This window comes from Canis aureus, chromosome 9, assembly GCF_053574225.1.
Source record: "Canis aureus isolate CA01 chromosome 9, VMU_Caureus_v.1.0, whole genome shotgun sequence".
In the NCBI taxonomy this organism is placed as follows: domain Eukaryota; kingdom Metazoa; phylum Chordata; class Mammalia; order Carnivora; family Canidae; genus Canis; species Canis aureus.
The window spans coordinates 43,877,213-43,901,628 of NC_135619.1; the positions used below are offsets into that span (position 1 = coordinate 43,877,213).

The 24,416-nt window shown below is 38.9% G+C and overlaps 1 protein-coding gene across 2 annotated transcripts in view; it reads right to left on the reverse strand.

Moving 5' to 3' along the window:
• The window catches only part of LOC144320748 (uncharacterized), a 315,500-nt gene that overhangs the window by 283,622 nt on the left and 7,462 nt on the right, over positions 1–24,416 (reverse strand). For both annotated transcript variants that reach the window (XR_013386376.1, XR_013386372.1), the window contains exon 2: positions 2,756–2,819. The gene's annotated coding sequence lies outside the window, so the exon portion shown is untranslated. The remainder of the gene's footprint in view (positions 1–2,755; positions 2,820–24,416) is intronic.

Below are 24,416 nucleotides of genomic sequence, written 5' to 3' on the forward strand. Positions count from 1 at the left end.
AAGTTTTGTGTAAGGGAGTATTCATATTCAAATAGACCAAGTTGGCGTACAGAATGAACATCTTAGGAGCAACTATGATGGAATAAAGACTGAGGCCCTTTTTCCGAGTTCCCTATATTGTGTAAGTCCTGGTAGGGAAACGACCTGCCTCCCCTCCCCTGCCCCATGTGCCTGCAGTTAGGTTTCCTGCTAGCTCTGGGATGACCACGCCAGAAAACAAAGCATGTGTCATCTTTCTCACATCCTAGTCAAGGCATAAAATTACAGGTAAATCACCTGTAAAAGTAAAATATTCACCAAGTTCCTCAGAGCTGGTTTTTCTGAGCTATTTTCCATTCTTGCACATTTTGGCTTCAAGTTGGTCACCAGAAATCTCAGGGATAATAAGATACAGGAGTTGGTAGGAGTCTAATGTGTCAGTGCTAAAATCCCTTCTGGATCTGGTGCACAATAACTAGCTGACTGGCACTAGTAGGTCTGTTAGCAGGTGTGAGATAAAGAGGATTCAAATCCTACCATGGCCCAAAAAGCAATTACACAGAAATGTTGCTACAGGACTTAACATTAAAAACTCTCCATCACTTCTAGTTGGCTGTATCCACTAGTCTAAAGGCAATTTCCTCCCAAACTTTTAGCATTATAGATTCCCTCTTTCCCCTGAACCTGAAAATCCAGCTGTGTTCTCTCGCCTCTGACATCAGCATTACTGGCTTTGATACAGCCAACCATCTGGTTGATGAGGCATGAGGCAGAATGGAATCCAGCTCACTGTTCCCTGCTGTTTCCACATGAACACTACAAAACTCACTGGCGTCAACATGGATGGTGAGCTGTGATTCAGACTCACAAGGAATTAGCATATTAAATAACCAGGGGCCATAAGTTCTGATGACCATCACTGACATTTTCAGGTTGAGATTAAGGTGGTTGTTTTTGTGACAGATCAGAAGTGGGGTGTGGGGGATACTTTTGGTCAGGTGGTCTTTCCCAAGAAGTTTACCAGATGACATGAAATCTACAGTACAGGCAATAGTGTAGACATTTAGAATATTGAGAAAAGGAGTTAACATTTTTGGCTATTGTTTTAAGTATGAAATGTATCTGTTCATTTACTGTTTGAATTCATACTTCCAAAGCTGCTCTTTATTTTTTTCCTATTTCTTTTCAACACATTATCTGTAAGTAGAGAAATTCTACCCATCAGTGTTAACCGTTTTCTTCACCTCCCACCCACAACACCTCACTCCCTCAGCTTTCCTGTCAGTTCTAACTTGGGGAAATTTCAAATGGGAAAAGAGAGACAACAATCACCACAAAAAAAGAAAGAGTAAGAGTAATAAAAAGCAGAATAATGGTGGAGACAGATTTTGTAATCAGACACCTGGATTTAATCATCATTCTGCTACTTACTAAATGAGTGATCTTGTGTAACATCATTTGAACACTCTGCACCTCAAATTCTAACCTGTAAATTAGGAGAATACCAATAAATACGGTAGAGTGTGGTCTGTGCAAACTAGCAAACCTTTATAGATATTATTTATTAAAGGAAAATTGAAGAATAGATGTTGAACTTCATATTAGACCCAAATCAGAGGCACTAAGATGAAAGTTGCTAACGAAAACTAGTTTCTCCTCATTTTCCCCATGAGCACTGAAATAGGGACTATACTTGTTTGGTTTAGTGCTTTCATTATGGAGATGAATTCTCTGAATAGATTTTCCCTGGCAGAATGAGAATCAATCTCTCTCTCTCTCTCTCTCTCTCTCCAAGAAATAGAAATTCAGGATTTAGGAAGAAACACCAAACTCTCTATTACTTTATCTGCCCATGTTCCCTGAACTGTCTAGTTACCCTTCTCCAGCTATCTTTTGAAACTGAAATATAAAAAGAAAAGGCCATCTACAGCCTTGCTCAATGTGACTGTGCAAACCTATTCCATTCTTACTTTGTATTCAGGACACACATGCTCCTCCTCCTGTAGTATTTGCTGATATACTTTGCACTCCAGCTGCTGCAATATTTAAATCAGTGATTCAGTACACAGACCACACGATGTGCCACTACACTCCAACAAGCAAGGTCTGTCTCTCCATGGGGACAGAGGATCTAAGCATCTGTCATTCTCCTCCTGTCGCTTATAATTAACCACACGCCCCTTTACACACATAAATATTTATGTGCAAAAATAAAACTCCCTGGTGCTTTGAACCAATCTTTCTTCTCCTCAGTGAGCTTTGAAAGTTGCCAAAATGAATCTTTTACTTAATTCAAGACTCCATAAGAAATTCTTTGGTGTAAAGAACTTACAACACATAATTATATTCCCAGAAAATCATTTTAAAAGCTCAGGATTAGAAGTAGGATACATGTGTACTTCTAGAATGTAAGCTCCATGAGGGAGAGATCTTTGTCCATTTCATGGATATGTCTCAATTGCTTAGTATAGTCCCTGTCATGTAGTGTGAGCTCAGGGAATATCTTTTGAATATTGAATAAATGAATGCACGCTAACCCTCACTATGAAACGTGATTCTGTTGTTTAAGATGAAGAGTTTAAATATAGAGAACTTCTAGGCAAACATTGTAGAACCTGAAAATACTATGATATTAAGGGAAAATAAACCAGTGTGTGACATAATCATGAAGTAAAAATTCAACAAGGAATTTATTCACTCAACAGATGGTCATTAACCATTGTCAAGCATTAATACATTAGATCCTAAAGCAATTTAAAAAAATAGTCATCCTTACCTTCAAGGAACTCTTGGCTTGTGTGTGATCCTCAAAGGATGGTCTATAGATCTCCTATCAGTATCTGTTAAAATTGCAGAATCTCAGGTCACACCCCAGACTTACTGAATCAGAATCACCAAGGACAATCCTGGAAATCTGTATTTTCAACTTGCTAGCCAGGCACTTATGAACACTAAAGTTAGAAGCTAGTCTAGTGGAATTCATATTATTTGACTGTTTCTCAGCAATTAATGTGGTCTCTGCTACCATTCAGTTAACACTTACATTGTCACAGCCAAACATCCCTTATTGAACTGATAGAAGAGTAATATTAAAATAAATTATGACTTTTGATTAGTTGTTGATTCAAGTCTATAAAACAGTCCTCTTTTAAACTAATCCTTACAAGGACTAGTGATTTGAGATGCATTTAAAAGATTAACATTTGGGATCCCTGGGTGGCCCAGTTGTTTAGCGCCTGCCTTTGGCCCAGGGCACAATCCTGGAGACCCGGGATCGAATCCCACGTCAGGCTCCCAGTGCATGGAGCCTGCTTCTCCCTCTGCCTACGTCTCTGCCTCTCTCTCTCTCTCTCTCTGTGACTATCATAAATAATAAATAAAGATTTTTTAAAAAATAAAAGATTAACATTTATGGGAAGGCTGGGAGGTTCAGTCAGTTAAGCCTGTGTCTTTGGCTCAGGTCATGACCCCAGGGTCCTGGGATCCAGCTCCACATAGGCTCCTTGCTCAGCGGGGAGCCTGGTTTCTCTCTCTCTCTCTCTCTCTGCCCCTCCCCCACTCATGTGCGCATCCACCTGCACGCTTTCTCTCTCAAATAAATAAATAAAATCTTTTAAAAATAAAATATTAACATTCAGTACATGCAGACATTGAGAAAAGTCCTAACTAAATTCCCTGCATATCCACTGGAGTTCCTAAACTTCTACAAATAGTATTTGAAACTTGCCTGAGGCCTCATCCATTTCAAATATCCCAGCATTTCCATTAACCCATCCTGTTGGGCACTAACTCCAGTGCTGACCAACACCTGCATAAGTTCTTGAAAAGACTAATTAGGTCCTCAGTGCCCAAGGTGTAGTCAGAATCAACTACCATCTGGTTCAGGATGGTGCAGCTTTAACATACTGGCTGTTTAGCTTTAATTATGTGTTTCTGTAATTTAGCACAAGCTTTCTGTGGACTACTGACATAGCACATCTTTAAACAACTTTGCTGACCCCCTGTGGATTGTAAAATTCATTTCTCAGTTGTTCTTGCCCATTTGAATGTCTCCTCTGACCTGGCTTCAGCAGGCAGAGCCTTTCATATCTTTCATTCCTCTACTGTCTTACTCACTTTGACACTTTCCTATTTCCACATGATTCAACTCTGTGATTTCTAGCAGCTCATGAATCTTGTCCTGTATGGATCCTGACACTTTTAATAACTTTTCTCTCCATTTTAACCCTTGTCAACCCCTCTGTAATTCTTTTTTTTCCCCTCTGTAATTCTTTGATGATTCGTTTTGAAATGATCTGTAAAAGTTTAATATTTAATTGTTTTCCTTGTTCTATGCCTCAGAACTGTTTGCTGTTTCGCCAAGCAGAGAGTAAAAATTGAGAGTTTGATCACATACTCATGTTATTATTTATACATTATTTTATACTCTAATTCTCCGTGGAAAAGATATATTAAATTCAGTGCCAAAAATAAATAAATAAATAAATAAATAAAATAAATAAATTCAGTGCCAGTCAGAAAAATGAAACTGCTTTGGTCACTGAGCTAGCTGCAAACACTTCCTTAATTTTGAAAATAACAGATTAATGATTTGAGATAACACCATTTAATGTCTTAATGTTAAACTGCATATTTGCTGTTAATCAAAACAATTTTTTCAACTCAAAGTGATGGTACTTACTGTTCTGTTAATTATGCAAGGAGCTAATCAATTTGTCCCGTAAATGGATGTTCAACTGATTAAGAGAAGCTAATCATCAGTTATGAAATCCATACAGCACAGATGAGTCAGGGATGAAATGCTTTTTCCTAACTTGGGGCCAATAATTCTGTTTCCTTAAATTACCTCTTATTTCAGTTGGAAGAAGTTATTTTCTTTTCTTAAATGTGTAAGAGTCATACTCGTATGTAGATTGAAAATTAAAGCTTAGGTTAGTTTATAGTCTAGGAATCAAACCAAGGACCATGCTATAGTGGGTTCAATTTCTTATGTAATCCCTAAAGGTCAATAACTAGGCAAAGGAATTATAATTCTGTGTGAAGAATAGATTGCTCTGAATATAAAATAAGACTGTTTATAAATTTAACTCCCCTCAACTCTATAAAGAGGATTTATCTATGTTAATTGTTTAGTACTCTAAAAAGATCATTTCATCTGATAATTGTCATGCATTTAACAATTATTAAGCATCTGTTAAGTGTCTGGTACTGTGCTAGACACCAAAAAAAAAGTAAGTAAGGGCATATAAGACATAGCTTCTGACTTTAAAAAGACAAAAAGAAAAAAAAAATAAAGCAATCATCAGAGTGATCGCTTATTCTTATAAAAAGCAAGTTCTTATCACATGAAAGAAAGTATAACCATGTATGGTGATAGATGTTAGCTAGACTTATTGTGATAATTATTTCCCAATATATACAAATGTCAGATCATTATGTCTATACCTGAAACAAATATAATATTATATGTCAATTATACCTCAATAAAATAAAAAATTTCAAGCAACTACCATGGTAGATACATTTTACCAGTTAGAGTCACTCAAAAGTAAAAAAATAAAGAAATAAAAATAAAATTACAAAGAAAGATAAGCAGAGTCCTATAGCAACATGCTATAGTTTATAAATCAGATATTAACAATTGAACAAAAGTCACCTATGTCAGCAAAAAAAAAAAAAAGCACAGTTCAATGACTCTAAAGTCTAATTCTAGCTTCTAGGTATTACTAATGTTCTGTTTGACTTTGGGAGTACTTAAATTCTCTCTGTATTTAAAATTTCTCATTTGCAAAACAGCAGCAGTAGAGGTAATGTAGCAGCAGAGGTCAATTTCAGATATTTTGGAGGAAAACCAAGACATCCTCAAGGGCTTCTATACTTGGAATCCAAATGCAAAGTGCATTAGTCGATCAATCATTCAGTCAGTAAGTATCTATTGATTATCTACTGAGTGCTCTCCAGGGTGCCAAGCCCTATGGAGGAGGGGGGAGACACACAGAAGAGGGACTAATATTACGATTTTCTTTATTAGCTGTCAGCCTTGTTGGGTACAGAACAATTAATATGCAATAACAACGAGGAAGGTAATAATATTTGTTGGTGACTACTATCTGCCAGACACTGTTACGCTCCTTAGACTGCAAGCCTCTTTTGCATGCTATGTTATTTAAAAGTGAGCAAGTATATGTAATCAAAACTAGACTGTGCAGCCTTTTAGGAGCTATAGAACGTTGGATTAGACAGATATCAGTTGAGCCATCAAGGGATGGCTACATTGAAGTTAGAGGATTCGAACTAAGCCAAGGTGTTGAACTGTTTTGGAGCAGATGAAGTTAAGTATAAAGTAGCACATTCCAGAGGAAAAAGATCAAGATCAAAGGAGGTGAGAGGGGGAACAAGCTGATCACTGTGCATTTATCGGCATATGCTTTCACCAAAACAGAGGTCTTTATAGACTATCGGCATATGCTTTCACCAAAACAGAGGTCTTTATAGACAAACAATGGGAAGCTAGAGCTGGACTTTGAAAGCCTCATTTAAAATTTGCAGGAATTTCAATTTAGAGGAAAGTGTATAGGAAGAAAGAAAATGCTTGAGATAGGGAGAGTATGAAATTTCTAGCATAGGGAATTCATGTAATAAAAGACATTTAAGAGAAATTGGTCTGGAGATGCCTGGATGGCTCAGCGGTTGAGCTTCTGCCTTTGACTCAAGATGTGATCCCAGGGTCTCTAGATCAAGTCTCACATCAGGCTCCTGCAGGGAGCCTGCTTCTCCCTCTGCCTTTGTCTCTACCTTTCTCTCTCTCTGTCTGTCATGAATAAATAAATAAAATCTTAAAAAAAAATAAGAGATCTGAGTGTGGCGTATTGATTACATTTTAGAGTGCAGCAGCTAGACCATCAGGAGATTGGCTCCTTCTGACCCCATATTTCTGATTTCTGCAACACCCAGATCACAGATTTTTCTCTTATCATTTGTAGAATAACATATCCCTTACAGATTTTAGATCTGCCATTTGATTTACTGAACCTTCCGTGACAGATGGCTTACGCAATATAAAGTGCTAATCCTACTTTGTCCAATTTGAGATTTGTCATGCAGAGATTTTCTCAAAAAGAGAACAGTTGTTTATTTGCCCAATTTTTATTTCTCCACTGCCTTCCTATCTTCCTATCTTTTGGTTCAGGGTTGAGTTAAAACAAAGCAGCAAAATAATGCCATTAATCATTTTCCTTCCTTCAATTTCTTTTCTTTTTTTAAATTTATTCATTTATTCATGAGAGGGAGAGAGAGGCAGAGACACAGGCAGAGGGAGAAGCAGGCTCCACTCAGGGAGCGGGACGTGGGACGATCCCGGGTCTCCAGGATCCCGCCCTGGGCCGAAGGCGGCACTAAACCACTGAGCCATCGGGGCTGCCCCTTCCTTCAATTTCTGAGCGCGGTGAGTGCCTGGCAGAGGTGTAATAGGGCCATGAGTCCTGTGGGGTCCTCAAAGCCTCGCCTGGGATAGGAAGTTGGAGACCAAAGACGGAAAGACTCAAAATGAGAGCTACCATAACAACTTTCCTCTCTGCATACACGCTGGAGAGAGCTGAGAAGGAAGAAGGGAGAAGCAGTAAATGGAAAGAAGAAAAGTAGAGATAAAGCGGATGCTATGAGGCCATGATCTCAACTCAGAACTAAACATATTTCCAAATCTAGGAGAGGAGCCGTGGAGCCAGTTCAAGACACATGCTTGGTTCTGCCATTCCCTGCTCATCTAAGTAGACTCCTGGGTAGCACCCCTGGCAGAAGCTTTTGCCTCTTTTTCTTTTCTTAAGATTATATTTTTTTATTTGAAAGAGAAAGTGTGTGTGTGTGTGTGTGTGTGTGTGTGTGTGTGTGCTTAAGCAGGGGGGAGGGGCAGAGGCAGAGGGAGAAGCAGACTCTTCTCTGAGCTGGGAGCCCAACATGGGGCTCCATCCCAGGACCCGGAGATCATGACCTGAGCCAAAGGCAGATGCTTAACTGCCTGAGCCACCCAGGTCCCTGCCTGTCTTTTCTCTTCTGTTCTCCTTCAGTTGATTTCAACATCCCATAAACCCATTCCTCTGCCAGAAACCTGTCCACTCTTGTCCAGACCCACTGCAGCTGTTCAAAGGCAAAAAGAGGGGAGTTCTTTTTGCCGGACATAGGAAAGGCTGACATTTTATTTATTTATTTATTTACTTACTTATTTGTTTGTTTGTTTGTTTGTTTGTTTGTTTGTTTCAGGGAGAGAAAGGGGGACAGGCAAAGGGAGAGAATCCCAAGCAGGCTCCATACCCTGTACAGAGCCTGATGCATGGCTTAATCCAATGACCTCAGATCACGACCTGAGCCACAAATGAAAAGTCAGACACTCAGTTGACTGGGCCACCCAGATGCCCCTGACATTTCATTTTTACAGAAAGTATGTTTTTATAAGTTATGCCTTAGGCTGGTATATGTATGCATGTGTGCATGTATATCTCTGTCTCTCTATCAGCTATCTATATATTAATCAGATACCCTTTTATAAGCAGAGCCGTGGGGGTCTTGATTTGCAAGCCTATCTGAAATCCTCACAAAATGTCCCTTATTGCCATATTTTGTTCCTCCCTTTTAATCCCTATCCCTTTTTCCTTGACTTTGCTCTCCTCATTGTCTTCTCCTCTCTTTCTTTCCCACTCATGGCAGAAAAACATACAAAGCAAGGGAAAATATGGGACTCCCCTGTAGAAATATCACCTCTAATAGAGTAGACTTTCTAGAAGGTGGATTGATGCAGGGGAAACCCTCAAAGAGCGCCACTTTTTTCTTCGTTTTTATTCATGGCCTGAAGACTTCCTTCTTTCCTACATTGGTGGATGTGAAATTGAGTCACTTTAACCAGTGCACTATTCATCAGGGTTCCAGGAATGCTTTTGTTGCAGCCCTCATGCTCCTTTCCTGCATCTCACTAGAGCCCCAGCAGGGATAAAGTAACCTCACCTCTACCAGAGGAGCTTTATCAGTCTCAGGCCTGGGATTGGGCCACTGAACACAATGCAGAAATGCTAAGAAATCACTCTGTGCTGGAGAGTTAGAGGAGATCATCTTTTCTAGAATCTGGTTGGAACTTTCTGAGCCCTTTCAAGATTCTGTTTTCTTGAATTCTAAAATCAGACATACTCCATCATTTTTTTTTAATTTTTATTTATGATAGTCACAGAGAGAGAGAGAGAGAGGCAGAGACACAGGCAGAGGGAGAAGCAGGCTCCATGCACCGGGAGCCCGACGTGGGATTCGATCCCGGGTCTCCAGGATCGCGCCCTGGGCCAAAGGCAGGCGCCAAACCGCTGCGCCACCCAGGGATCCCCATACTCCATCATTTTTAATTATTCTTCTCCTTCCTCTCCCTGCCCACTCTCTTACACACATACACACACACACACAGCTTTTTATTCTACTTTACAGCAAAGAAGTCCTATCTATTTCCCTATGTTTTCCTCTATTTCAATTGCATGTAAAAACATAAGCAATGATTCTAAAGCCATAAAGTTTATGATTTGGAAATAGTATATTTCAATTGGGTAATAGTAAATGGAGCATCTGTACACCAAGTTATGATTCAGACCAAGTTATGATTCCTACATTTCCACAGTGCCCTAACCTCACTCTGTGGTCCATTTTATTTTTACTTTTATTTTTTTTAAATTTTTTATTTATTTATGATAGGCACACAGTGAGAGAGAGAGAGAGGCAGAGACACAGGCAGAGGGAGAAGCAGGCTCCATGCACCGGGAGCCTGACGTGGGATTCGATCCCGGGTCCCCAGGATCGCGCCCTGGGCCAAAGGCAGGCACCAAACCGCTGCACCACCCAGGGATCCCTGTGGTCCATTTTATAATAGGAAATGGCTGTTTTAAAAAATATTATTCATAGCCAAACTGTGGAAGGAGCCTCGGTGTCCATCAAAAGATGAATGGATAAAGAAGATGTGGTGTACATATACAATGGAATATTGCTTGCCATTAGAAATGACAAATACCATTTGCTTCAATGTGAGTGGAACTGGAGGGTATTATGCTGAGTGAAATAAGTCATTTGGAGAAAGACAATCATCATATGGTTTCACTCATATGGGGAATATAAAAAAAGTGAAAGGTGGGATCCCTGGGTGGCGCAGCGGTTTGGCGCCTGCCTTTGGCCCAGGGCGCGATCCTGGAGACCCGGGATCGAATCCCACGTCAGGCTCCCAGTGCATGGAGCCTGCTTCTCCCTCTGCCTATGTCTCTGCCTCTCTCTCTCTCTCTCTCTCTGTGGGACTATCATAAATAAATAAAAATTAAAAAAAAAAAGTGAAAGGTATTATAGGGGAAAGGAGAGAGAATGAGTGGGAAATATCAGAGTGACAAAACATGAGAGAGTCCTAACTCTGGGAAACAAACAAGGGGTAGTGGAAGGGGATGTGGGCAGGGGGATGGAGTGACTGGGTGATGGGCACTTAGGGGGGCACTTGATGGGGTGAGCACTGGGTGTTATACTGTATGTTGGCAAATCGAACCCCAATTAAAAATATGCATATAAAAAAATGAAAAAATATTATTTATGTTCACCCATTCTGAACTGGTCCTGCATCTGGCTTCCTGGGAGGAGCCTGTTTCTCCCTCTGTCTATGTCTCTGCCTCTCTCTGTATGTCTCTCATGAATAAATAAAGCCTTTTAAAAAATAAAATAAAATAAAATAAAATTGGGTGATGTAATACAGAGAGTTTGGGAGGCTACTTTAGAGATGGTTGAAGTGCGAATCTCTAACAGGGTGACATTATAGCTGAGATCTGAATGATAAGAAGGATCCAAGTAAAGATCAGGGATGAGTATTCCCATGTAAAGGGAACAGCTAGTGAAAAGCCTTGAAGTGGAGATAATCTTGATGTTCCAACACCAAGGACAGAAGGAAACCAGTGTGACTAGAGGGTAGAGGGGAAGGCAATGGAGTTGAAGCTAGAGAGTTATAAATCCACCTGTATTAGTTTCCTAAAGCTGCCGTAACAAAACACCACAAACTTGATGGCTTAAAACAATGTAAATTATATTCTCACATAGTTCCAGAGGATAGAAGTCTGAAATCAAGGTGTCAGCAGGGCTTCCTTCCTCCAAAGACTCTAGGCACTAGGAGAGAATATTTCCTTGCCTCTTCCTAGCTTCCAGGGTCTCTCAGCAATTCTCAGTGTTCCTTGTCTTGCAGAGTATCATGCCAGTTTCTGTGTTTGTCCTCACATGGAATTCTCTATATCTCTTCAGTCTCTCTGTGTCCTCTCTTATAAGGACACCAGCTAGAGGCAGCCCCAGTGGCACAGCGGTTTAGCGCTGCCTGCAGCCCGGAGTGTGATCCTGGAGACCCAGGATCCAGTCCCATGTCGGGTTCCCTGCGTGGAGCCTGCTTCTCCCTCTGCCTGTGTCTCTGCCTCTCTCTCTCTCTCTATGTCTCTCATGAATAAATAAATAAAATCTAAAAAAAAAAAAAAAAAAGGACGCCAGCTATTGGATTTAAGGCACCCCCTAATCCAGTATGACTTCATCTTAACTTAATTTCATCTGCAAAACCCTATTTCCAAATAAGATTACATTTTGAGTTTCCACATACACATGAATTTTGGGGAGGATGCTCTTTAACCCTCTACAGCACGGATTTTTTTAAGACTTTAAAAGCTAAATTAAGAAGTTAGACTTTTATTCTAAATGTGATGAGATACCACTGGGGAATTTGGAGTAAGGGAATGGCTGTTTAGTGTATGACTTTTTTTTTTTTTTTTTTTAGTGTATGACTTTAAAAAAGTCATCCTGGCTATAAGGAGTTTGGATTTTAGGAAAGAATAGTGGAATAATAGACACTAGTAAAGAAACCATTGCAGGAGTCCAGATATGAGATAACAGGAGCCTGATAAGGCAGTGCTGGTAGAAATGGAAGAAGTGGGAAGATTTGAGATATGTCTTGGAAGTAAAAGGGGGAGAGAATTGATTGATTAGGTGTGGAAATGAGGGGGAAAGAAGAATCAAAGAACTCTTAGATTTGACTTTTGAGCAAAGAGTGAATGGTGTTTCCATTTACATGCCAGGGCAGAGTACGAATGAAGCAGGTTCTCTTTGGTGATGCTAAGTTTGAGATAATTCTTAGACAGCTGTGTTGTGAGAGCAGCTGGACAATTACACATACAAAACTGCAGTTCTGGGCACCTGAGTGGCTCAGCAGTTTAGCGCCACCATCAGCTCTGGGCCTGATCCTAGAGACCTGGGATGGAGTCCCATGTCAGACTCCCTGCATGGAGCCTGCTTCTCCCTCTGCCTGTGTCTCTGCCTCTGTGTGTGTGTGTGTGTGTGTGTGTGTGTGTGTGTGTGTCTATGAATAAATAAATAAAATCTTAAAAAAAAAAAACCTGCAGTTCTGAGGAGCCCTCAACTGTGGGGATGTAGCTTTGGAGATTCATGTGAAGTGACGAAGGCACAGAGAAGTGAAGGAAGTTTCCTGAGGTCACACAGCTAGTAAATGGCAGAGCTAGGATTGGAAACTGGCTCCAGAATCCATACATTTAACCATTGTGTTATACTACTCAATAGCACTTAAAAGGACTGAGAATTTTCAAGAAGGAAGGAGGAAGTACCAGCAATGGGGGCAAGGAGAGTATCTATTCTGATTGATAATTGTACCTGAATATAATCACAATCCTCCTCTAGCCACTCAAGTGTGTTGTGCAACTCTTTAACATCAACGTGTACGTATCTTCAGCCATTTTCAAGGAGGGGACAGTGTTATGGGAGTCCGTGTTTTATGCAGAACATATTGACTTAGACAATGTCAGGTATTTTTTTTTAAGATTATTTATTTATTTATTCATGAGAGACACAGAGAGAGAGAGAGAGAGGCAGAGACACAGGCAGAGGGAGAAGCAGGCTCCATGCAGGGAGCCCAACATGGGACTCGATCCCAGGACTCCAGGATCACGCGCTGGACCAAAGGCTAAACCGCTGAGCCACCCAGGCATCGCAATGTTAGGTAGTTATTTAGAATAAAACATGTACTATGCGAAAATCAAAACCTAGGTGGCATTACTTCCTGGGAAGGACAATTAGTCTAACTCCTCTCTTGCTACACAGAGACTGGGAGAGGAAAGGAGAAATTGCTTTACAACTAGAAGGTGGTAGGTAGTAGCAGTCTGCACCTGTCTAATTCTCTTTATGCTTCTTGGTTTAAAAGGTTTTTACCCTGGGATCTGGTTTGTGGCAGTGTCCACAAATAGCTAAAGGAGCCATGGATGACAACAGAAGCAAAGAATTGTTACATTTTCTTTGTAGGACTTTGCTCTTGGTCATTGCTGTGGCTCTGGACCCATTGTCCTAGCCTCGACCTAGACCATTCAAATCTTTATGATCACTTAGGGATTTTAAATAGTTTAAATAATGATCAAAATTAATTTCCATTTTTTAATCATTATTGGTAATATTTTTGAAAACATAGGTCCACTTTATTACAATATTCTTAATTATGAAATACATGACTTTCCCAACTTTTTTTAACCATAATAATTGAGAGTGCTTGCTTTAACCTTAGAAATGTGAAGGGACTGCTATGTGTTAAGGTAATCAATATTTAAGGTCATTAAATCTTACAATGCATTCAGATGGTCATTTCACAGTCTCTGATAGGAGATTTGTGATTAATCATAAAAGATAGAAAAAAAAACATAAAAGATAGTTGTAAAAGTGTCAGTTTCACATATTTTAATGAAGATGCTATAGTATTTTTTCCAATTTTGACATCACTTTTCAGTCCCTGGCATTTGGAAGCAAAGAAAAGCCTTTCAATTAACATTAAAGTACATTTTCTCCAAGCTTCAATGTTTCTATCACTTGAAACTGTAGGCATAAACCAGCCAGTAATTTGTAAATTACTAAAATCAAATTTATAAAACTAAGATCAAATCATATGGAATTGCCAATTTTGACCTATGGAAAAATGACAATTTCATATATTTCATCCACATACAGTAATAAAAGTAGATAAATGATTTTTAAAAATAAAACCTCCTAAAACATTTTTAAACAATTCTTTTTACCCAGATTTATTTGTTACAACAACAGATTTTTATATGCTGTTGTTTGTTTTTAATCTGTAATTTACCAAGTTTTGTAATCACACTGATTCAGCTTATGTTCTAAGGGAACTGGGAACGCAGAAACATTAAGTATAAATTATGTAACTTGCTCTAGAAAGGAAACAGGTTAAATGGACAACTAAGGAAAGTGGCCCAGAGCTGAAATAATCTTTCTATCCACTCAACAAATATTTGTTGAATGCATACTAAGTGCCAGGCCCTATGCCAAGTACTGAGAACAGGCCAATGAACAATTAGAAATTGTGATCCAGCTTAATTCTATGTAAATATTCTCCTGAAGATATTTCTTATTTAAATTTTAGGCAACATTTAACTCCTATTTATGTTTTTTCTCACTCTATTATTTATAATAACTATTTTATATTTATAATAAATATTTATTATTTATTGTTTCATATAAAACTGTAACACCAAAAATACTATCTTTTGCAATGCTGAGTTTAAATTATCATGTACCATTGTCACCTCTGTTATATTTTGTTTTTAATTATAGTGAAATATATATGACATAAAATTTGCTATTTTAACCATTCTTTTTTTAATATTTTATTTTTAATTTATCCATAATAGACATAGAGAGAGAGGCAGAGACACAGGCAGAGGGAGAAGCAGGCTCCATACCCGGAGCCCGGCGCAGGGCTCGATCCCAGGACTCCAGGATCGTGCCCTGGGCCAAAGGCAGGCACCAAACCGCTGAGCCACCCAGGGATCCCCTATTTTAACCATTCTGATAATATGGCTTTTTGTCATCATATGTGTAAGGAAAGTGTTAAGTCTATGTGTACTTAATACTGTAGATCTATGTGCATTGGACACTGTAGATCTGTCTGATGAAGGAGCAAAAGTTCAAAAAGTAGGAAGCCAAATCAAGAAGACCAGTGTAGCCTTCAGGAAACTTGGGATTCAGAGCATGGTATCAACTTGGCAGCAAGTACTTGATCAGTATTTTCCAAACATGTTTGATCTCATTATTATGTGATGATGAAAAAACCACCACAAACTCGTAAAATATAACGGGCATCTGTAGATTAAGTAGGCAGTAACAAATGGTTTCAAAGAAAATGTAAGTGCTGGTTAGACAGAAGCAAAATTTTAACCATATCACAAATATGCATAACACAGACTGAAGATCAAAAAAGAGTCAACATGCATTGATATTTAGATTACATTGGTACAATGGTCAAATCTGATTCTGGATTAACCAACAAATTGAACACCAGTCAGTTACCCTTCAAGTGACATATGCAACTTCCTTTGCTCTTAAGATTGCCCATCATTTCTTTCTTCTTTTCAAGATTTTATTTATTCATTTATCTGAGGGAGAGAGAGAGTGCACAAGTGGAGGCGAGGGACAGAGGGCGAGGGAAAAGCAGACTTCCCACTGAACAGGGGACCTGACACGGGCTGATCCCATCACCTCAGGATCATGACCCAGTGCAAAGGCAGACACTTAACTGACTGAGCCACCCAAGTCCCCCTTGCCCACCATTTCTTACAGACAAATTTTGCATAATAAGAACAGCAAAAATCTGCTCAGTATTTTTCTTACATATATTTTTGAAATGCATTTTTTTAAAGATTTTATTTATTTATGATAGAGAGAGAGAGAGAGAGAGGCAGAGACATAGGCAGAGGAAGAAGCAGGCTCCATGCTGGGAGCCCGACATGGGACTCGATCCCGGGACTCCAGGATTGTGCCCTGGGCCAAAGGCAGGCGCTAAACCCCTGAGCCACCCAGGGATCCCTGAAATGCATTTTTGAAGAAATATTGCTAACACCAAATTTGGGGGTTTTATTTTGTTTTTGCTGAATGTCTTAATATCTTAGGACAGTTTGGGAACATTGTTCTACATGCCATGCAAAGCTATAAAGATTAATAAAAAGCATTTGGGCCACCTGTGGCACTTTACCTTATTTTAAGTCTTATAAACACTGAAAATATCTTCCAATCTATGGGCTGTGAGTGATCTCCACTTTTATATAGATTGAGATCTCAAATAGAAAGCTAAAATGACCAGTTAATTTTCTTTTTTTTTTTTTTTTTTTTAGTTTATTTATGATAGTCACCCAGAGAGAGAGAGAGAGGCAGAGACACAGGCAGAGGGAGAAGCAGGCTCCATGCAGCAAGCCCGACGTGGGATTCGACCCCGGGTCTCCAGGATCGCTCCCTGGGCCAAAGGCAGGCGCCAAACCGCTGCGCCACCAGGGATCCCCATGACCAGTTAATTAATGCAGGCGTTCCTTCTTTAGATTACCAACTCTGAGACACAAGGAGAAGAGCAGCTTTTTGTATATATATCCCTAATCTGCTCCTTATTTATATCCCTAAAGCACCTAGCATGGTACCTGGCATGTAGCAGATATTTAATGAAAGTCTGCAGAAAAGAGATAATATGGCCTAGTTAGACACACCTGAATTCAAATTCTATCTCTAACTCTTACCAGCCAAGCAGCCATGGGAAAATTTGTTAATCTCAGAATTTGTTAATCCTATATTATATGATTGTGATAACTTGTTCCACAGTTGGCTACAAAAATTGTGTGTGTGGGAGGGGGTGCCTTGGTGGCTCAGTGGTTGAGTGCATTCAGCTCAGGTCGTGATCCTGGGGTTCTGGGATTGAGTCCCGAGGCTCCCTGCAGAGAGCTTGCTTCTCCCTCTGACTGTGTCTCTGCTTCTCTCTGTGTGTCTCTCATGAATAAATAAATAAATAAAATCTTTAAAAAAAATTAAGTGAGGTAATAAATATAATGTGTCCAATACAGAGCATGGCACATAATACAGACTCAATAAATGTTAAAGATCCCTTTCCTTACTTTATGTATTCTTCACACTGGAGTCAATCCTAGAAAACGTTATAAAGTGAAGTCCCTTTCCCACTTTCCCTTTTAGTACCCAGAGCTATTGCCACTTGCTACTTTAGGCCAAGGCACTATTTCTGGAGGTTCTAGTTCCCTCTTTTATCATTATAGAAACTTTTTAAAGAAAAAGTTGGTGACCTTTGAGGTTTCTTTCAGCTTATCATGCCCCTCCTCTCCTCTCTACCAAATTTCAACTTAACCTGATAAACTAGGCATCAGGGAAAACCTACTGCATATTGCCCAAGGCTTCCAGAGGCAATTTTCTGGGCACAAGCAATTAGCTGCCCTAGGCAAAATTGCACAGTAGGCAAAGCTTTCCTCCTCCCTCTCCTGCAGCCCCCACCCCCATACCTGCAGTGTTCCTCAACTGCCTTCAGCCTGCCAGAGCACTCACACCCACCCACAATTTTCACTTCTTCCCAAGCCTCAAACTCTAAATTCCACCCCCCACCCCCTGCTATAAAATTTTCTATTCTGTTTTGGGAGTTAATCTAAGCTAGGTTATATGAGGTGATCTGATCTAAAATTTTCTGATTGACACCTGCATTTTAAAGAAGAAAGCATGAATAGTGAAATATTTATGGAAAATGTTTCTGAACTGTTGAACTGTTAAAATGTCCTTTGCTCTCTCTAGGCTACTAAAGCTTGCTCTACTAGTTTTATCTTTTCTGAAGAATAGATGTCATTTCTTAAATGCTTGCTTCTGAGATATTAGCAATCTCTGAGATAAATTAATCAAAGCCAGTAGAGTTCTTAGATAACATGCATGTTTTGGTGATTTTTTTTCATATTATTCTTTCACTCTATATGCCACACTACCCTTCCTCCACCTATATAAATCAGGGTCTCAAACTGGTGGCCTAGGATTTCTCTGGGGCCCTGGATATTCTTTGTTTATTTCATCGGGCCTATAATAGATACTAAGTACATATTCTTAGCCACCAACACAAGTGGCTTAGCACTTCTCTAGCCTACTTCATGTATTTATGTTAGCCGCCCAGAGTACTTGGGTTTGTGAGCCTCTACTCATCCTTTAAGACCTCCCTTCAAAAGTCATCTTTCCTATGAAGATTTCAAAAATCAGTCTTTTGCATACATATGGAAAGTTAGTTGCTAACTGCTCTAACAAGCACCTAGTTTTACACACAGGGGCTCCTAATAGAATAGTGGACTGCAAATGGAGTGGGTCTCATGGCAGAGATTTCAGATGTGGCATCCAGGAAGTAAAAGCTGTTTTGAGGCTGACAGCTTTTTGTGTGTGTACCCTTCCTTTTTGCTCAGAGTAGGACATGAACTCCTTTACATCTAGGAATAGGAATGTCTAGTACAGCCTTGTACCTTCTAGTGGCTCTTAAGGCAGTACTTACCCTTAATACCCTGTATATTCGATATACACGGTGTCAATATTTATACAAATTTCATTCACATTATGCAATATCTTTCCTTTTCCCCCTCTCATATGTAAACTGAGCTATTTGGATCATTTGGACTATAGCCAGGGCCCACTCCTTTGTTGCAAAATAAGCAAACCCAACACATACCGCCCTAATTCCCTCCATTGCCATGACTTTCCCAAGATGGTGAACATAATATTAGTAATCATCATTAATAAAAAGGCATAAGCCTGGTGCTTTGCATCTTTTCTATGAGCCTACCATATAGGAACCATTCTTCTGGTATTTTGGTAACTGAACCTCCTTGGATTAGAGGTTGAAAAGAGATAATATTATTCTAAATCTTACTCTTTTGCAAACAGCATAATGGCAAAATTCCAGCATAATACTGGACATTTACATAATGCCATTTTTCACAGGCATTTATAGTGTTTTGCAAAATTTCTTATGCATCTTTTTCAATATTAGATAAGAAGAGAGGGGAGATGATTGATTCTAGATGGGGAAAGTGAGATAGGCAAAGTCTGAATCAAAGAAAGAAAGGAAAGAATTGAAAGAAAAATCCTAACAATGGATTCCAAACTCTGAACCTAATGTTTGTTCTTCCCACCATCCTTCTGATAGCAAAGGGTTATTCCTTTCCTTGAGTCTGCTATTCACGGCATCAAGTGAATACTGAAATGCAAAAGAACATTTAAATGACCCTTAGAATTGGATTCAGCCAAAAGACATGTTTAGAAAGGCAGGGTTTATTAAAAATGGGTTCTAAAACCTATTTTTTAAAGTTAATAAACCAATAGCAAGTCAAAATTAGGGGGAAAATATTGAATAGCCACAAAATGGGCTGCATCTTTGTGTATCCTATAGGAAATTGTTGGCTAAAAAAAGACTAGTCTATCCTTAAATAACCTAGAGCCAAGTGGTAATAAATTATAATTCATCTGATAAATTTTTCACAACAAAAATACATCCAGCTTGGACTCACTAGGGATTTTTCCGAGTACTAGATTTAGAAGAGGAAAAAAAAAGTACTTTGAAATAGAAAAGTGGGGAGGGGAGAGTAATATATAGAGTGATTAAAGTCTGAGTCTGATTTTTAAAAAGGCAGTAAAAAGAACTAGTGATGTAATAATAGCCCCAGAGATTTAAAAAAGAATTTCCTCAAATATATCTAGGGGATAAGAAACACTGGAGAGAAAATAGGCCCATTAATAAATGACGAATGAGATGAAATGAGATTTTGAAACACTTGGGCTACTGAACTGCTTTTTTTTTTTTTTTAAATAGATCTTTTAACAAGAAAACAAAAAAGGAGCTAAGGACAGAGAAGGAACAAGACTTGTCAGCAGAATGTTGATAAATAACAAGCAAGGGAATTCAGTCCTTGCATAAATAAATAAATAAATAAATAAATAAATATTTTCCAAATCAGCAAACTAGGGGGATATGCCTTCTACTGAGGATAAGAAGGAACTGTGTAATTTATATTCTGAACCACATTTTCCCTTGCATCTTCATCTAGCCAAGATGATCAAACCATATCATAAACCCCAGAAACTGCTTTAACTTCAAATCACCTGCATTGTATTCTCACTTCTAATATCCTCAGATAATCTCACGTGTTTTAAAACACATTATCTCCTAGTGCCAAGCACTGTACCACATACTATGAATACAAAGACTGAAACATTAGCACCTTTTCTAAATCATCTTTTCTTTCTTTCTTAAATCTTTTCTAAGTGTTATCCTGGGCCTCTGCATTTCTGTTGAAGACCCCACCAGTCTTTCAACAAGCACAGGCACAGACACACACGTTTACCTGAAAGCATACAAGTTAATATATTTTTCCTTTACATGACATTTACCTACCTTCTTCCCTAAATTAAAGACCTAGAAACTAAATTTCCATGACCTTAAACAAGCCAATCGTATCCTTGAAGCTTTCAGAAGGTCAATCAACATTCTTCTGAGAAACATTAACAGTTTTAACTGAAAAAATAATTAATGACCTGGTTAGCATTTCAGACTTTCAGAAGGATGGGTAGATAATTAAAAGTAAGTATTCCTCTCATCTTAAATCACCAGTTCCCTTCCCTAGAATCACTATTGAATTATTTATGTAGTCTCTCATATACTTTTCATATACAAACATAGGGATATGAATATCTTTTTTTAAAAGGAAACATAAACAAGAGCTGATTTTAAATCCTGTTCTGCATTTGCCTTTTTTTTTTTTTTAGGTTGACAGTTATTTTGGGCAGCTTTCCATATCAGCACATGGAGATCTTTATAATAGCTGCATTAAAAAAAACTGCTATATAATATAGCATTTCACTGCACAGATTGCTATAATTTACTAAGCAAGTTTCCTATACTGCACATATTGATTGCTTCCTCTCTTGTACTATTACAATGAGCTATGTTATTTATGCATCTGAAAAAAAGGAGATAATAATATACTATTGTACAGAGTTAATGCAAAAATTAAATGAGAGATTTATGTTAAACCATCTAGAAGGCCTAGCCCATGTTAGGTATTTTTGTATATGTTAGCTAAATAAATGGATTGAATGAGGGCCCAAATAAACCAGCAATGCTTCCAATTTTGTGTCCTGTCTGATATCTCCACCCACTAGAATGAGAGACTCATGAAAGTAGGAGTTGAAGTAGGACAGAAGTTGTCTGTCTTCATTCACTGCTGAATCTCTAGAGCCTAGAACAGTGCCTGCATACAGTATATGTTTAAATAAATAATTGGTTAATTAATGAATAAATATCAGCCATCATTCTTAGTTTCCTCTGACCCTCAGTTCTAATGTGGAAGGGCCTATTTAAGATGAAAGACAGTGTAGGCTTCTTTCAGGTGAGATTATTTGTAATTTGATTCTAGGAAAGGTCAGAGAGCAAGGCTTCTCCCAGATGGGTATGGGACCTTGGCAACTCAACCTGTGCCGCCTGCCTAAGCTAATCTCACATGAAAGGAGGCTTTGAGGTCAGCAAGTTTTATAAGCCTCTTGGGATATCATTAAAAGCAGAAATTCTGAAAGTGATTTTAATTACATTCAGGAAATGGGAATAGGTGCAATAGGTACACAGCCCTGTCTCCAAGTATGAGGCCTGGGTGGCTACCCCGGTTGCCTGGGGGATTTTTAGCCTGTTAAAGTCATTGTTTGTGAATTAATCACTATTTTCAAATATAGATCACAATACAGTCAAGGATTTCTTTATAATAACATTACACTCACTAGAGTTTAGAGACCTGTCTCTTAACTCTGGTGCACTACAGGAACATGCTCCATATGGGAATGTCATCTTTCCTGTGTGTTGCAGGAAGAAAAAAAGTTGCCAAATGCTGGTCTAAGCGAGCGTTTCCAGGTAAGATTTCTAGAGCCATGTGGTTGCATATCTGGGACAACCAAGGTCTTAAACTTGAGGGTGATGGTATAACTGAAATAGTTTGTGTTGGGCCTCATTCGGCTCATTCTCAACTTGTTCTCATATTAGGTGACACCCAGTTGAGAAATCACAAAGTAATTATTAGGACAATACTCTCTTCACTCTTCACTTCTTGAGTGGAGAAATATGCACCCAAAAGTACAGAGTGCAATCTGAATGCAGAGCAAGATTAAGTCCTTTTCCTATTGCTGCCTCTCCCAGCCTTACACAGATGCAGCTGCTCCTGAAAAAATTCACTCTCAATTACCAACTTCTCCAAATCTCAAACATCCAGCCCGTTGGTTTAGCTCTTGCTTTGCTCCACCTCTCCCCAATGGCATTAACAGTCATTGTGCTTACTCAGAAGATATATGCTTTGGGTGCTGTTTTCCCTTCTCGACTTCAGTGCTGATTAAGACAGACACCCTTTGTTGTCAGAATTATCTCCAAGTAAATTGAAGGATTTTTATTCTGTTTTCTATTTTTACATTTTTTTTTCTAAATATAGATTGTGGGACCCAGGAAATTTAACAAAATCCCCTACCCCTGGACAAGCAGAGCAGGACTGACTCTATTTTGTGTTGCACCTGCCTTGTGCTGACCTGCTTATTACTTAGGGCACTGCCCCACCCTAGTCAAGCCCAGGGCACACCCTAATCGGAAAGCCGGCTCAGTGATACTGCCCCGCCCTAGTCAAAGGCCAGGGCACACCCTAATCGGAAATCGGCTCAGTGATAGGCCAGTTCAAATGGATACTTTAAGGTAAAATGTAATTCAAACGGCCACCTGCGAGTGGACCAGCATGACTGTGCAACTTTCTGCTATCCCATTGGCCACTAGCCCCTATAAAGTTGGTAAGCCTCTTTCTCTCGGGGTCCAAGTCCCTGCTCCACTGTGTCGGGTATACTTGGACCCAGGCTCGAGCTTGTAAATAAAGCCTCGTGTGTTTGTATCGGTGTTGGCTCCTTGGTGGTTTCTCAGATTCGAGATCTTGGGCACAACAGATGTCTCAGTATTTTCTTTACGCCATGCTTTCTGTCAAGTTGGCATGTATTGATTTTATAGTAAGAAAAAAGAGTAGGGCAACCCCGGTGGCTCAGTGGTTTAGTGCCACCTTCGGCCCAGGGCCTGATCGGGAGACCTAGGATCGAGTCCCACATGGGGCTTCCTGCATGGAGGCTGCTTCTCTGCCTGTGTCTCTGCCTCACCCCCCGCCCCGCCCCCACCACTCTTGTGTCTCTCATGAATGAATAAATAAAATATTAAAAAAAAAAAAAACTCTAACTTTTAAAAGTTTCTACATACTTATTAGAGAAATTTTAGAAAATCCATAAAAATAGAGGAAAAATATTATCACTAAGAACACTTTGATTTTAGTGCATCTTCTTCAGTCTTCTCTAAACACACACATATACACACACACAAACTATACTATTCTTTATTATTTTATTGGATACTGTATTTGAGTATTTTCTCTTTTGTTAAATATCTTTCAAAATATGATTTTAATGGCTCCTTTGCATTTTATTTTATGGATATATCATAATTTATTCACCCATTCCCCTGTTGTTGGAAATTTAGATTGTTTCCAAGTTTTCACTACTTTATAATAAATGGTCATTCATCTTTTATCTATGGCATTTCCTTAAAATGGATCACTAAAAATTAGAATTTCTGAGCCAAATCCTACAAACATTTCCTAAGGTTTTATGAAAAATTCCAACTGTACCCCAAAATAGAGAGAGCAGTATAATGAACTCCCCATATACATCACTACATAGTCAACATTTGCCAGAATTATGCAATATCTTTGTTTTTGCAGTTATTGATATGCAATATATTGCCTAATTGCTTTCCAAAAATGTACCAGTTTTCATGCATACCAGTGCTATGAAGCTCCCACAAGTACTCTAAACAGTAGTATTCTCAATATCTAATTTCTACTGGCTAATTTGGTCAGCTATTTCAAACATACGTTGTCAGAATCATCATTTCATCACCCCATTGTCCATTCCAGATCCTCGGTGAATTCATTTCATCCCACATTGTAGTTTCTATCTTTCAAGATTGTCTGCCTATCTTCATTCTAGCAAAGGAACTCAGACTTCAGCTGACAGTCCTCTTTGGCCTCTGGAGAGTGGATGTGGCAGCAGCTTCCTCTCTGTGACAGTATACTTGGTGTACCCAGGCAGCCTAAGCCCAGCTGAACATCCCATTACTTGTCGAGACTTACTGTGAGCAATGATTGAGGGTTGTTGGCAAATTTTAATCTCATGCTAACAGCTTCCATATGTCAGCCTTCTTCAAGGTCTGCATCTTTGCTGAATAGACTAAAATTTAGAATATATAGTTAAACATGGCTTTTTATATGCATTATCAAAACTAGGTTGGTCTATTTATAGAGAAATTGAGTATCTCACTAGCTTAATATTTTTATTTGATGCTAGATGTTATAAGCAAAGAATTATTTATTATTATTGTATAAGTAATATAATGGCTCTACAGTGTACTGGAAAGATTACTAATATGGGAATAAAGAGTCAAAGCGTAGGCTTGACTCTGTTATTAACTAGTTATGTAATGCTAGGTT